Below are 16,161 nucleotides of genomic sequence, written 5' to 3' on the forward strand. Positions count from 1 at the left end.
TCTCCAAAGATACAATGAAGCCTCAGTCTTTTCCTCAGGTTGTCACTAGGGACTCAGTTCTTATGTGTCATTACTGTGGCCAACAAATGTATCAAGTTTTTCCTGAGTCTTTATTCCTGGCAAAGGATTTCAATTGGCCATAAATATTTTCTTAAGTTCTCATGGAATCTAGAAAACCATCACCAGATTTTCACTGGGTCTGAAGACTCCCCTCATGTTCTTGCTGTGACCTCTAACATTCCACAGGTTCTGAATGTGGCTAAAGGTCTTATTCAAAGTCTTAAAGAGACATTTTGCCTCCCGTAAGTTCTTTTTGGTACAGTTGTGCCCTAAGGCATTTTGCGGGTTCTAAATGTCTTCTAAGAACTCACTGAGAAACACAAGAAAGCCTAAGGCCTTTCCTGAGGTCTACTTGAGTAATTCTACATGGCTGATTGTCTGAAGTGTAATGTTAGAGAAAGGGTATTACTTAGGCGTGGGGTTTAAAATCTCAATACAACCCTAAATCTGGATAATGTGATTAAGAATCTTCTCCTGGTGGCTAGTATGCACAACTCTTAGCCCTTTCTTACTCCATTCCTTCCTGGACACTGCCATTTTTTCACATTAGTAATGGACTGAACCTCTGAACCTGTAAACCAGCCCCCATTAAACATTGTCCTTGATAAGCTTGCCTTGATTATGGTGTCTCTTCACAGGAATAGAAACCTAAACTAAGACACCTTTTTCTCCCTAGGTCTTAAAGCATAGTCCTCATCATTGTTAAAAACTCCAGGAACTACTCAGAGCCTGAGTGGAGCCTAAAAATTAACCATTTTTCCCCACACGTTTTCTGTGGTCATTGATAATTTTCTCACTGGGTATGAAGTCATTCCCCATGTTCTTATTGTGGCCTAACATTCTCCACATTCTCGCTGGGGCCTAGGTCTCCTCTAGGTTCTGACTATAAGGCTTAGGCCTTCTCCAATTGCTGATTGACTCCTATGGCATTTTCCATGTTCCCTCTAAGGCCTAAAACCTTCTACAGGTACTCAATGGGTCCTAAGGGCTTACCTGGTTGTCACTTGTATCCAAGTCCTTCCCCCATGTGCTCACTGGTTCTTAAAGCATTGCCTGGTTTCACTGGACCGAAAAATTTGTTCCATGTTCTCATATTTTCTAGAAGCTGTGTCTAAGAACTTTTCCATAGTCTTCCTGTCTCCAACAAACTTATATACATTATTACTGAGTCTTAAGTTTTACTTCTGGTTTATACTGGCATCTAAGGTATTCTCCAATTCTCACTGAGGCCTTTGGCCTTCTCCAGGTGCTCACTCTATGATTAAAACCTTCTACTTCTTACTTTAATCTAAGGCCTTTTCAAATTTTCATTATTGGCCTAAAGACATCTGGCATTTGAGTGTGGCCCAACCCCTTTGCTATGTTCTCTCTGTATCTCATAGCCTTGCCAACATTCTCTGTCACCTCGAAGGTATTAGTCAGGATCCCACTGGTGCCTAAAATAATTCCCACAAATTTCTAGGGTTTATAAAGCTTTATACGGGTATTCACTATGTCTAAAGACATTCTCCCGTTCACAGTACAGGAAAATTTGTATAAGTTCTCACGATGCTGTTACTAGGTTTCCACTACATTCTAAGGTCTTCTCCAAAGATTTTTTGAGGCATTAATTCTTCTCCAGCTTCTCAGTAAAGCCTAAAACCTTTTACAGGCTTCATTGGGCAAAAGAACTGGTCAAGGTTCTGACTACTAGACCTTTTTTCCAAAATCTTTCTGAGGCCTAAGGCCTTCCCCAATTCTAATTATGGCCTAAAACCCACTTAGTTCCACTGTACTCTAAATCTACCCTATGTTCTCACTGGTTTCTTAAGGTTTACTACGAGTCTCACTGGAGCCTAAGTGTAGAGCAATGGCATGAGAGACTGCTCCCAGCTTGCTAGCTTCAAGGCAGCCAACGGTCCCTGCCATTTTCAGCAGACTGAGACTGAGAAGGCAGAATTCTGGTGTTTTGCCAAGTTACCAACCTGAGGAAGTGACCTTCACATTCAATTTCTCATAGGAAGTAAGTTGGACTGTAGAAAGATTTCTCATTTTACACGGAGGTTTGGGTCACCATGAGCCAAGGTAAGATGATGCTAGGTAAACAGCACCTGGTGGGAGTGAGAAATTATGTGAATTCTTTAGTCTGCTTTCTGCATAAAAGATGCTGAAACTTTGAATAAGTGTGCATTGGCTGACTATGGTTGTGTACTCCTATGTCATGGTTAATGAGACCCTACCCTTAGGACCCCACTTCAATAGACATTGACACCTAAGTTTCAACCATGTTTCTCCTGGGTTCTCATTTTTCTATTGAATCTATAGACTTCCTCAGGTTCTCATGGGAGCCTCCTGCCTTGCCCACAACACTCACTGGGGCATAAAACTTTCTAAGGTACTCTCTGTGCCTAACCACAGATGTCCTGCAATCAAAGAATGGATACAGAAAATGTGGTTCATTTGTACAATGGAATACTATTCTTGTATAAAATTGAGGTCATCATGAATTTTGCAGTTGGATGGACCTACAAAATACCATCCTGAGTGAGGTAAGACAGACCCCAAAGCATATGCATGTATGTACTCATTGATAAGTAAATATTAGCCCAAAAGTACAGAATACTCACGATACAACCACAGAACCTACGAAGTTAAAGAAAAAGGAAGGCCAAAGTGAAGATGCTTCAATCCCACCTGGAAGGGTGAACAGAGTAGTCACGAGAGACTGAGCAAGGGCGGAAACTGAGTGAGAGAGGGGAGGAGAGGAATGTGGGGGCAGGATTAGGGATGAGGAAAGAAGGAGAGAGGCCCAGAGGGCCAGGAGAATGAGTGGAAATATGCTGCTGGTTGTGTCGGGTGAGGAATTTCTAGGAAGTCCCAGATACTTGGTATGGAGAGGCTCTCAGGAGTCAATTGTATGATGGTAGCTGAAATGGCTAACAGTGGGAATATGGATCCTGAAGACTCTATATCCAGAAGCCAGACTCAGAGTGCAGGGTTGGGGACACAAGCACATGTACAAAACTTTTGAACCAAAATTATTCCTGTATAAAACAAATTCAGGGACAGAGATGAAGCTGTGTTTGAAGGAATGGCCAACCAATGCCTGGTCCAATGTGAGATCGATGTCATCAGTGGGAACCAATCCCTGAAACTATTCCTGATGCTATGATATTTGCTGATAGGACTTAGCATGGCTGTTGTCTTAGGGTTTTACTGCTGTGAACAAACACCATGCCAAGGCAATTTATACACAACATTTAATTAGTAGTTTACAGGTTCAGATGCTCAGTCCATTGTCATTAAGGTGGGAGCATGGTAGCATCCAGGCACATATGAGGCAGGCATTGCTGAAGAGTTCTTCATCTGCATCTTCATCTGAAGGCTGCTAGGAGAAGACTGGCTCCCATGTGGTTAGGAAGAGGGTCTTAAAGCCCACTCAACAATGACACACTTCCTCCAATAAAGGGCACATCTCCAAATAGTTCCAATCCCTGGGTCAAGCATATTCAGTTGTCCTCTGAGAAGTTCTATCCAGGAGCTGACTAAGACTTATGCAGATGCCTGTAGCCAAATATTGGATAGAGGTGCAGACCCCTAGGGAAGCATTACTGGAAGGATTGAAGGGGTTGGTAACGCCATAGGAAGGCCAACAGGTCAACTAATCTAAGCTCCCTGTAAGCGCCCAGAGCCTGAGCCACCAACCAAAGAGCATGCCTGTGCTGGTCTGAGCTCCCCAACATATATGTAGTAGAGGGCTGCCTTGTCTGGCCTCAGTGGGAGAAGATGTGCCTAATTTTGCAGAGGTTTCAAGCACTAGGGTAGAGGAATAGCACAAGATTTCACATTCTCAAAGGTAAAGCTGGGAGTTGGGAGATAAAGGGAGGACCCTCAATGAGGGGGGATCAGGAGGGGCAGGAAGTATTTTCAAAGTTTTTTAAAAAAAACAAAAACAAGCTATTAGCCTTCTCAAGGTGCTTCTCTAGACCCTAGGCCTTCCCTTCATTCTTACTAAGGTCTAAAATCTTATTCAGCTTCTGATTAGATCTTAAAGCATTTCTCAGAGTCTTAATTGGTCCTAAGGTCTTTCCTATATTCTCACTGGGTCTTAAAGCTTTTCTGGGTTCTCACTGGGGCCTAAAGGCTTCCCAAATCCTTACTGGTGTCTAAAGCCTTCTGTAAGTTCTACTGTCCTGAGGCTTTCCTGTGTTGACACTGGAGCAGAAGGCTTCACAGTGTTGTCATTCACTCTCAACGCCTTGCCTAGATTCTCCTCATAGAAAAAAGTGTTAGCAAAGGACTCCCTGTTGTCTGAAATCTTTCCCAAGTTATAAAGTATCTGCAAGGCCTTTGAGAGGTCTTCACTGATTGAAAGCCTTCTCCATGTTCTCACTGCAGTTTAACAGCTTCTACGGGCTATTGCACGAGTTAAAGCCTGAGATGATTATGTCTCAGTGGGGCCTAAATGTTTCCCTTGTTCTTACTGAAGTTTTATTTCAACCCAACTTAAAAAATTATTCATTTATATGTGTCTTCAGACACACCAGAAGAGGGCATCAGATCCCTTTTCAGATGGTTGTGAGCCACCATGAGGTTGCTGGGAATTAGACTCGGGATCTCTGGAAGAGCAGTCAGTGCTCTTTAATTCTGAACTATCTCTCTAGCCTCTCACAGAATCTTAATGCTTCCTTAGCTTCTGACTGGAGTACAAGGACTTCCAAGGTTGTACCTCGGCCAGAACATTTTCTGAGATTTTTTACATGTCTATGGTCTTTCTGGATTTCCACTGGGGTCTAAAGCCTTCTGTATCTACTCATTGGGTTTTAAATCTGGGCCAAGGTTCTCAGTGGAGCCAAAGGCATTAGCCAGTCTTATTACTGCCAAAAATTTTGTTACAGTCTCACAGATTCTCCAAGGTGTTTGGCAGGTTTTCATTGATCTTGCATACCGCCATGGTGTTCTACCTTGAGCCTGACACATTCTTCAGGTTCCCACTGGATAATAAGGTCTTCCTCAGGTTATCACTAAGTCCTAAACATTCTGTCACTTCTCAGTGGGGCTACAGGCCTTCTCCAAATTCTCAGTTGGATTTAGGTCCTTCTCCAGGCACACTGAAGCCTTCAGCCTTCTACAGATTTTCATGCTTACTATACATTTTCTATAAATACTCACTGGAATTTAGCACATTCCACACGGTCACCATGGGGTGTCTGAGGTCTTTCCAATGTTCTCAGTGAGTCATAAAGCCACCCCATAATTTCACTGGGCACTAAGGCCTCTCCCCATGGACAATTGGGGCATAAGGCCCTCCTAAGCCTCCCTTGAGCCAAAGGCCTTCTAAGATCCTTTCTGGTCACTAAAGCCTCCCCCAAGTTGTCACTGGGGTTTAAGGCCTTCCTAGATCATTACTGGGCTGTAAGGTTTTCTCCTGTTATCACTGTATCTTATGTTCTTGTACAAATTCTCACTGGAGCCTAAGGTAATATCAAGAATCACTATGCTTAAAATATTCCCTAGTTCTCAGGTGTTCTCTAAGTCTTGCAATAGTTTTCTTACTGGGTCTGAAGGCCTTCTCCATGTTCTCCCTGTGGCCTAAAGCTTTCACTAGTTCTCAGTGGGGCTTATGGTCTTCTTTAGGTACCCACCAGGATCTAAGGGCTTTCAAAAGTTTGCATTGAAATCTTAAGCCTTCCTTAGGTTCTGACTGAATCAAAAAATCTCCTAAAAAGTCATCATTTGAGGCTTAAGACATCCCCCAGGTTATCCCTGGCATCAAAACGCTTCCCTATGTTCTCACTGGATCTGAAAGCCTTGCTTGGTTTCTCAGTGGAGCTTAAGGCATTAACCAGGATCTCATTGGGGCCTAACAGTTTTCCCCAAATTCTCACAGTGTATACATGGTTTTCACTAGGACAGAAGGCACTCCCCATTTCCTCACTGTGATCGAAATCTTTATTCAAGTTCTCATTTGTGCTAGCAGTCTTCTGCACGTTCTGAATTAATTCTAGGGCCTTCTCCTAGATTCTATTAATACCATAGGGTAAGCAGATTCCCTAGAGCCTAAACTTTCTATTTATTCTCACTCAGATTTAAGGCCTACTGAAGGTTCTAAGAGTGATCAAGGCCTCCTCCAAAGTCTCACTGAAACCTAAGCCTTCCCCAGGTTGTCATTGGAGCCTAAGCCCTTCCTGGACAGTCATAACAGTGTCTAAGATCTTTTCCACATTCTCACTGGGTCTTCAAGCCGTTCCCAGGTTCTTTCTGGAATCCAAAGTTTACTGGGCCCTAAAAATCTTCACAAATTCTCACAGATTCCATCAGAACTTAGAGCACTGTCACTGGGTGTAAGGTCTTTCCCATGGTCTATGTTGGGCCTAAAATATTCTACAGGTTTCAGGGGCTAATCATTTTCCCACATTCTCACTGGCTTTCTAAGGCATCTAATGGGGTTTTTTGTTGTGTTTTTTGCTTTGTTTTGTTTTGGTGATTCTTAAGACCTTTGTAATGTTCTCACTGTGGCCTTAAAATTTTTGCAGGTTCTCCCTGAGGCACTGTGTCTAAAGTCCTTCCACATTTTCTCTCTGGGGCCTACAATATTCTACAGGTACTAATTTGGGCTTAAGGCCTTCTACAAGTTCTCACTAATTCCATCTCCAAAGTCTCTTGGAAGCTTTAAGCCTTGGCTAGATTCTCAATGGAGCCTAAAATCTTTTAAATATTCACACTGATTCTTGGGGGTCAGTGTACTACTGTGATCCAAGGACTTCCCCCAGGTCTCATTGAAGCTTAAGGCTTTCCCCATAATCTCACCATGACTCCAAATTTCTACAGGTTCTCACAGAGCCTTAAGGACTTCTCCACATACATACTGTGATCTAAAGCCTTCCTGAAAGTTTTATTTATGCCTGAAGCCTGAAGCCATGTTAATGTTCTCAGTTAGCTAAATATTTCTAAGGAGTCTCACTGAGGCTTAAAACATTCCTCTGAGTCACAGTAGTGCCTAGTGCTTTTCCCTGTTCTTACTTGGTCTAAAAGCTTCTCCTGGTTCTGTTGGGGCTCAATGACCTCCCCACATTTTCACTTGGACCCAAGATCTTTCTAGGTGGTAACTGCAGTCTAAAGCCTGCTTATGTTCTCACAGATTCTTAAACTTTTATCCATGTGTTCATGGAAGATAAGACAATACCTTGGGTCTCACTAGGGCCTAAAATATTGACCAAGTTCTCAGCACCTGGGAATAAGTGAACAAGTTTTAAGTCATGGAGAGATTCTGGATCACAGCCACCAAGTACAAGTTCTATACGGCCTTTGACAGGTTTTCCCTGGGCCTGAAGGCTTCCTTCATGTTTTTACTGTGGACAAAAGCTATGTACAGGGTCTCACTGCAGTCTCAGGGCTTCTCCAGTCTCACTGAGAAAGTTTTAGACTTTCCCCACAATGTCACAGGAGGCTAAGCCTTCCTAGAGGTTTTCATGGTGCCTCTAGGTTTTGATTGCAATCAGTGGCTTCCTTCCCCAGGTTTTTCTTGTGACCTTAAATCGTCGGCAGCTTCCCTCTGGGGTGTAAGCCTCTCAGATTCTTAAATGAGCTGACACCCTTACAGAGGTTCTCAATGAGGCTCAAGCCCTTCTCCAAATTCTCACTTGGACTCGAGGACTTTCCCAAAGCCTCAATGAAGCACAAGGTCTTCTAATTATTTTCATTGGGTCTAAGAACTCCTCAAGTTTTCCTGGGAACTAAGATGTTCCTGCTTGGAGCAACGTTTTTTCAAATTGGGTTAGGACCTATTTCGGTATATTCAAGTGTTACTTCTGTACCAGCAGAGAGCTAACTGCTGGAAGGATTGTGTTACTGTCGTTTACATGGCCTCTCCTCATGTTTTCTATTTGGTAAATATTTGTTCTTCCTCACCTGCCGAAAGACAATCTAGAATTGTGTCAGAGGTTGCCTCGCTGCTGACTGGTTATACTAAAGAGCTGATGGCAAATAGCTGTGTAGGAAACGGGGGCAGAACTTCCAAGACAGAGAGAGGGTTCCTGGGAGAAGAAAGCACGTGTCAGAGATTTTGGAGGTCGTGGCATTGCCAGCAAGGCATCTGCGGACAGGGCAGCCTGTTTCTCAGTCTGGCAGAGTTTTTGACTCAGAGCTCCAAAATCTCTGCGTGTGGCTCGCTAAGTTCCGAGGGCGGGCTGTTGCCGCGCACACCCCACGCTTCCAAATCCCTGTGCCTGGCTGGGGTGCCCTGCTGCCTTACCTTTCTCTGGAACTCAGTTCAGTTGCTGCGTGAAGGAAAACGCCATACAATCTTAGTTTAGAATCTACAACTAACAGAATCGCTGGGAACCGAAACTAGAATTTCATAATGTATTTCAGTTATAAATCCTCTGGTTGCCCATGTCGGCGGGTCCGCACCTGAACCGGGGACTTCTTGCTACCTACATTGTGTCTCCTCGCTCTCTCCGGGTCCAAAAAAAAAAAAAAAAAAAAAAAAAAAAAAAAGAAGTATGTTTTTCCTGCCTCCCCTCTTCCTCTTTCCAACCCGGAAGTCCCGCCTCCTCCTCGCACAGTGATTGGTTCCTTGAAATCTTTATTCATTAGGGGAATGTTCTGTCACGGGAGGGGAGGGGAACTTGGTAAGAAACAGGTACACAGGCTGTAGGGGGAATACAGAGGTATAGAAATTTGCGCACGCTCCGGGTATAGGCTAGATGGTTAGCTGAGAGACTGCCCAAGCAAAAGGTCTAAGCCTTCAGCTATGTAGAAGACGCCATATCATTATTTATACCACTGGAGGCTCCACCAAGAAATCCTGCTACACTTCTCTCTGCTATCACTTAACTTAAACACCTGCCCTGGTTCAGAACTGAGCATAAGCCATTAGCAAGGGTCTCAACAGAACCTAAAAATTTTCACAACTTCTCTGGTCAGTAAATTTTCAACAGGTTTTCAATGGAACGAAAATGTCCTTTTATCTCCATTGTGGTCTACAACCTTCTTCATGTGGTCAGTTTGGCTGAAGGCTTTCCTCAGGTTCTCACTGTAATCTATGACCTTCTTGAATGTCTAATTTAGACCTTACACCTTACCTAGGATCTCAATAGAGTCTAAAACTGTTTATAGTCTCTCATTGGCTTCAGGACTTCTCTAATTTGTCACTAGAATCTTGAGGCCAAAAGCCTTCACCAGGTTCACCATGGCCTACAGATGATCATTGGAGCTTAAGACATTCCTCAATATCTCCCTAGAACCTGTGGCCCTTCAGAAGTTCTCACTGTACCTTAAAACTTTAGCCAGTTTCTCACTGGTTCTAGCTGTCTGCACATTCTCATTGGGGAATAAGTCACTGCCCTGATTCTCACTCATGTCTATGGTTTTCCAGAGATTTTACCTGGGATCTAAGGTTGTCTCCAGTATATAACTGGAACCTAAGGGCTTCTCATGGGCTCCCTAGGACCTAGGCTTTCCCCCCTAACTTACTGTGATTTAAGGACTTCCCTGAATTTCATTGCTGTCTCAGGCTTTCTCAGGATCTCTCAGGGACCTAACACTTTCCCAAGATACTAATGGACCCTGTGGCCTTGCCCAAATTCTCACTGTTGTCTGCAGCTATTTCCAGAATACCACTGGGTCTTAAGGCCTTCTGTGTTTTCACTGGGCTCTAAGACCTTCCTTTGATTCTCACTATTCTGAGCATTTCCCTAAATCTCATTGGAGCCTCAATCTTTGCAGGTTTGACTGGGTCCTGTGCCTTTCCCCAGATTCTCATTGAGGCCTAGACCTTCCAAAATTTCTCAGTGTTGTCTTGGGTCATTCTCAGAATGTCAGTATTGTAGGCCTTCCACCGTATCATTACAGGAGCCTAAGACTTTATCTTACCCCTGTGCTGACTGGGTTTACTAAGTCCTTCCACAGGTTCTTCTAGGGTCTAAATGCTGTCGAGGTTTTGACTATAACCTGAGGCGTTTGCCAGACTTGTACTGAGGCCCAGGCCTTCCCAACTATCCCTGGAACCTAAGACTTTTTCCAGGGGCCTGTGTTTTTCTACAGTATCCCAACAACACTTAAGGTTTTTTCCTAGGTTCTCATTAGGGTCCACAGGATTTCTCCATGTTCTAAGAGGAAATTAAAGATTTACCTACATTCTGATTGGGTCATAAAGCTTTTAATAAACACTCTCAGGGACAGGATGCCTTCTCCAGTATTTCAGTTGTGGAGAAAGGTTTGCTAGGATCACACTGGGCCTCCTGGGCTTTCCCAAGTACTCATTGGGCGTAAGGTTTTTCCCTAGATTTTCTATCAGGCCTACAGATGTCCAGAGGAGCACACAGCATCTTAGAGCCTTCTCTAATACCTCCCTGGGATATAAGAAGTTTCTGCATTCCTATTGGAACCCAAGACTTTCAAAAGGTATTCACTGAGACCCAAGGCCTCACCAAATTCTCATTGTTGCTCAGGGCCTTCCCTACTTTCTCACTGGTTCTAACTCCACATTCTCACTGGGGAATAAATCACAACCCTGATTCTCACTCATGTCTATGGATTTTCAGAGATTTCCCCTGAGATCTAAGGTCTAAGATTCTCACCAAGGCTTAAAATGTTCCTTAGGACCTCCTAGGGGTTTAATGTTTTCCTTGGTTCTCACCTGGGCTCGATCCTTCTCCAGTGTCTCACTGGGACCTGTTGCATTCCATGACTGTACTAGGGCCCAAAGCTCTCCCCAGGTATTTACAGGGGCCTAGTACCTTCCCTACATTCTCCTTGGGGGTCAGGTTGTACCTGGAATGTAACTGGTACCTCATGTTCTCTCACAGTCTCACTGATGTTTAAGAAATCCCAGATTCAGCCTAGGTCCTAACAACTTTACTGTGTTTACCTGGAGCCTCATGCCATCCCAGGATCTCAATGAGACCTAAGGCCTTGCCGAGGTATTGAGACATATTCTGATGTAGATGGTAGGGATACCCATCTGGTATAACAAATGATGTATTATCTTATGCTAAGGGTCTTCACATAAGGTGTACACCCAAGTCCCTAACTAAGGCCTTACCTCTATCTCCCCAAGCTGTAACCCCTAGTGAAAACTTGGGACTGCCCCGAACTGACTGAACGTTCCTCAAGAGGTTGGCCTAGGATAGAGGTTAGGAACTTAACAGTGTGCATTTTCTGTAAAGAAACTAAAGATAACAAAATAGAACTTTGTTACCAGCATACTCATTTACTCACTTGCTAGTGATACTTACTGGGACTTAGGGCCTCCCTAAGATTCCAACTTGAACCTAAGGTTTTTGAGATTCTCACTGGGGTCTAAGCCCAAGAGGTCAGCATTTGTTTTAGAAACAACAAATGCATTCCAAAACCAGTGATATTTCCACTAAGTTTTCTGAGTTCTAACACATCCACAGGTCGCCACTGTAATTCCTGATAATTTTGTGTGTGATCACATATGCTGGTCTCTGTTGAACACTAACCGGATCAAGTAAGGTTTGCTTTCAACAGCCTTTGGTTGGTTTTCTCTAAATTTATCTTCTGTCTATACCTGAGAATTTTCCCTGATTAATATTCTTATTCCTCCCTTAAGGTCTGTGCCCATGTTCCATATCTCTCCCTTTTGTTGTTCATCCTCTTCCATAAGTCCCTGCATCCTCAGACCTACTTTCTGCTTCTACATTTTAGTTACTGTAATTCTCATATTCTGATGCTTCTTTTATTTTGACTACTTAATTTTAAAAGGTTCCCCTTCAACCCTTGTTTCCAATCCTCATTTGCTCTTTGCTGGTCCATCCAATCTGGGAGGTGACTCATCCTTTGTTCTCCTGCCTTCTCCATCTCCCTTCTCCATCCTCCATTTGCCTCTCTTTGTTGATGACCTTGACCTATACATTCCTGTACCTTTAGTTCTAATGTTTCCTCTGAATCTGTAGCCACATTTTAAGTTTTTCTCTCTTTGTTCCTTTTTGCTCTATAAATTCCTGTATCGTCTGTTCTAGGCCCTGCTTCCATAATTTCACTCCTGTTATGTTGTCATACTGATAGTGTATCAACCTTATTTTGATTTATTAACTCTAGTAAACCATCCTCTAGGCTCTGCTTCAAATTATATTGCTGTCTTTCTGTTTTCGAGTCTGATATATGACTTTTTTTCTTTTGTTTTAGCATCTTTTCCAACTGCTGTCTTCAACCTTCATTTTTCTGTATTTTTTGTTGTATAAACTCTTCTAATCTCTTTTAACAACTTATAATTTTTTTTGCCCAGGGCCCTGTGTTGTGAGAAGACAGTAAACAAAGATACTTAACACTGTATTAATGATAACTGTCCAGGTGTCGATTTCTTTCAAATGTATTCTTTTTGAATTATTCAAATTGGCATTTCATGATACCCAAAGGGTATCTATTTTATTTCTTAATTTCAGGTGTGTGTGTGTGTGTGTGTGTGTGTGTGTGTGTGTGTGTGTGTGTGTGTGCTTGCATGCGCATGCCTGTGTGAATTTTATTTACCTGAATTGGAGCTTTTTGTACCTTTGTCTCCCTCTAGTGTTCGAGTCAGGACACTGCAGTAGCCAATTCTTGCAAGGAGGAGGTATTGGAGAAGGACTCACAGCATCTGTGCTTCTGAGCCATCTCTGTCTTTGTTTGCACAGCTGCTGGCAGCATGTGCAGCAATCTCAGACAGCCTGCAGTGTATGCAGTCAGTACAGCAGGTCTGCCTGTTCTGTGTCCTGTTGAGACGTGGGAGATAAAGGAAAGCGAGCACAGGAAGGCTTGTTCTGGTGGAGACAACTGATCAGCCTGCTGGGCCTGTGAGAAGGCTTTGAAAAATTGACTGCCATTTTTTCACCTCTTGATGCTAAGCTCTGATGCTTCACAGGAAGTCCTGCCCCAGTGTCCTTGGTCCTTCTTTAGGCTCAGAGAACCCCAACCATGTTGTGACATTGGTCCTGGGGCTAAGTCTGAGCTCAGAGATGGGTTACTGTCATGGTCTGAATGGGGCTTAGGGAGGGAGGTTCTCAGTAGATCTATAGAGACTTGTAGACCCACTAGGTGTTTCATTTTCACCCCGAGGCAACTTTACAGCCCAGCCCTACTTGCCTATAGTGGGGAGGAGTGAATTTTCCCTCAAGTTGCTTGGGTTCTAATCCCCAGGTTTGGAGCCAATTTGTTGCTCTAATTTCCAAAGCCAATGAGACCATATATAGAACATAGAATCCAATGCAATCAGGTCAATCTCAGCTCCTCCTCTACAGTCCACTCTCCTTGCTCTTTTGCCCTTCCCTCTCTCCAACTGCTACCACCATCAAACCTCCATTCTCATCTTTCCCCTCTACTCTCCGATCACACAATCTAGATTTATTTATTGGTCAGTTAATATAAGAAGAATTTTTCCATGAAATCACCCGGGTACTTAATGGACTACTCATTGGGTGCAACCCCTCTTAAGTAAGCAGATTTAGCTTTAGAATAAAAAACATTACACGAAAATTTAAACTGTAACACTTAACTGTGGTTTAAGACCTACCCCAAAGACGCAATGAAGCCTAAGGCCCAGGGGCCCCAGGGTTCCACAGGTTATCGCTGCAGCCTACAGCTTTCCAAAGTGGATTCTGTGGCTTAATGCCTGGAATCTCACTAGAGCCTATGCACAGGGTTTCAGTTGGGCCTAAATTTTCATTAACTTCTCATTGAATTTAGAAGGCCATCACCAGATTTCCACTGGGTCTGAAGGCTTTCATCATGTCCTCAATGTGACCTATGTCATTCCACAGGTTCTCCATGTGGCTAAAGGCCTTCTTCAAAGTCTTTTTGAGACCTTCTGCCTTTCCTAAGTTGCTTTTAGAACAGAAAGGATCTTAGAGATTCTCAGTGTGCCCTGCAGCTTTGGCAGGTTCAAACTGGTATCTAACGCCTTACTGAATAACACAATGGGGACACAGGCCTTTCCAGGGTTACATAGGGGTCTTATAATCTTTCAAAGGTTGACCTGGGGCCTTTCAGGTTCACTGGAGCACAAGGCCTTCCCCAGGATATCCCTCGGACATAATGCATTGACAGGTTTTCACTGGGGCCTAAAGCCTTTCCCAGGAGGGTCTAAGGTTGTCTTCAGGATGTAACTGGAACCAAAGGGCTAAGAAAGACCTTAGGAGTCTAAGACCTAAGGAGTTCCCCCAACACTTACTATAATATAAGGACTTCCCTGAATTTCATTGATGCCTCAGATCTTTTTAGGTTTTTACTGAGATTGTGCCCTTCCCCAGATTCTCAATGAGGCCTAGACCTTTCTCAGATTCTTAATGTTGTTTAAGGTCATTCTCAGAATGTCAGCATGGTAAGGCCTTCCTCCATATTATGACTGGGGTCTAAGACTTTATATTACCCGGTACTGACTAGTTTTTTCAAGGGCTTCCACAGGTTCTTAGAGGGTCTAAATGCTGTCCAAGGTTTTCACTGTAACCTAAGACCTTTGACAGGCTTATACTAAGGCCCAGGCCTTCCCAACTATCACTGGAACCTAAGGCTTTTCCAGGGAACTGTGTTTTTCTACTGTATCCCAACAACACCTAAGGTATTTTTCTAGGTTCTCATTAGGGTTCAAGGTTTCTCCATGTTCTCAGTGGTATCTGAGGATTTATCTACGTTCTGACTGGGTCATAAAGCTTTTACTAACCACTCTCATGAGCCTGGGGCCTTCTCCAATACTTTATTTGTGGAGAAGGGTTTGCTATGATCACACTGGGTCTCCTGGGCTTTCCCAAGCACTCATTGGGCCTAAGGTTTTCCCTAGATTCTGTGTCAGATCTAAGGATGTCCCCAGGGTCACACAGCATCATAAAACCTTCTCCAGTACCTCCCTGGGATATAAGAACTTTCTGCATTCTTACTGAAACCCAAGGCATTCAAAAGGTATTCACTGAGACCTAAGGCCTCACCAAATTCTCACTGTGGCTCAGGGCAATCTCCAGTTTTTCAGTGGTTCTAACTGTCTCCATATTCTCACTGGGGAAAAAATCATTGCCCTGATTCTCATATCTATGGCTTCCCAGAGATTTTCTCTGGATTCTATTGCATAAGATTCTCACCAAGTCTTAAAGCCTTTCTTAGGACCTCCTAGGCATTTAATGCTTTCCTTGGCTCTCACTTAGTCTCAATCATTCTCCAGCGTCTCACTGGGACCTCTTGGCTGTCCATGATTTTACTAAAGCCCTGGGTATTTACAGGGAACTACGACCTTCCCTAGATTCTCATTGAGATGTCATCTTGTTCCCAGAATGTAACTGATACCTCATGTTCTCTCACAGTCTCACTGATTTCTAACAACATCCCACATTCAATCGAGGTTCATAGAACTTTCCTGTGTCTACCTGGAGCCTCGTGTCATCCCAGGATCTCACTGAGACCTAAGGCCTTCCCCAGTTATTCAGCCATATTGTGATCTATATGGTAGGTATGCCCACATGTTATAACAAAAGATGCATTTTCTTATGCTAAGGGTCTCCACATAGAGTGTACACCCAAGTTCCTAATGAAGGTCTCACCTCTATCTCCCAAAGCTGCTCACCTGCATTAATTATCTTATCCACAGCTTGGGTTCATTCTCTCATGGCAGGCTCCATTCAAGGGTCTGGATGGAAGAGGAGTCTCTACAGATACAGGGAAGATCAACATGGTGTCAATCCAATGTCTTCAGCAGTCCTGAAGGACCAAAGTGACATGCATTGCTCTTGGTCTCTGCTTATGTCCTGTAAGTGGGTGGGGCAGCATTGTGTGGTCATGCATTTACATGTCTAGTCATCTTCAGTAAGTTATGTCACTGGTTTTTGGTTATCAGAAGCAGCCTTGCCTATAGTGGGGTTCCTTTTTTTTAACCTCTTGAATAAAAGACATTTTCTATTTTGGATATTATGTTTGTCACACGGAGAGAGTTCATTGGCTTCAGTGAGAATCACTCCTGAAATCTTGGGACTGCCCCAAAGCTGACCAACCATCCTTAAAAAGGTTGGCCTAGGCTTGAGGTTAGGGGCTTAACAGTGTGCACTTTCTGTAAAGAACCTAAACATAGGAAAACAGAACTTTGTTACCAGTATACTCATTTACTTTTTTGATAGTGATACTTACTCGGACTTAGGGCCT

The 16,161-nt window shown here is 43.5% G+C and overlaps 1 long non-coding RNA gene across 2 annotated transcripts in view; it reads right to left on the reverse strand.

Moving 5' to 3' along the window:
- The window catches only part of LOC147997012 (uncharacterized), a 56,511-nt gene extending 40,781 nt beyond the window's left edge, over positions 1 to 15,730 (reverse strand). The window contains exons 1-2 of one of the 2 annotated variants that reach the window (XR_015652738.1): positions 15,590 to 15,730; positions 2,025 to 2,150 (exon numbers count right to left, since the gene is read on the reverse strand). This is a non-coding gene — a long non-coding RNA (uncharacterized LOC147997012). Of the gene's footprint in view, positions 1 to 2,024; positions 2,151 to 8,293; positions 8,507 to 15,589 lie in introns of those variants that run through there. The other variant, XR_015652737.1, reaches the window with a different exon arrangement.
- Positions 15,731 to 16,161: the final 431 nt, after the last annotated feature.

The sequence above is a fragment of the Rattus norvegicus genome, chromosome 1 (assembly GCF_021556685.1).
Source record: "Rattus norvegicus strain SHRSP/BbbUtx chromosome 1, alternate assembly SHRSP_T2T, whole genome shotgun sequence".
Classification (NCBI taxonomy): Eukaryota; Metazoa; Chordata; class Mammalia; order Rodentia; family Muridae; genus Rattus; species Rattus norvegicus.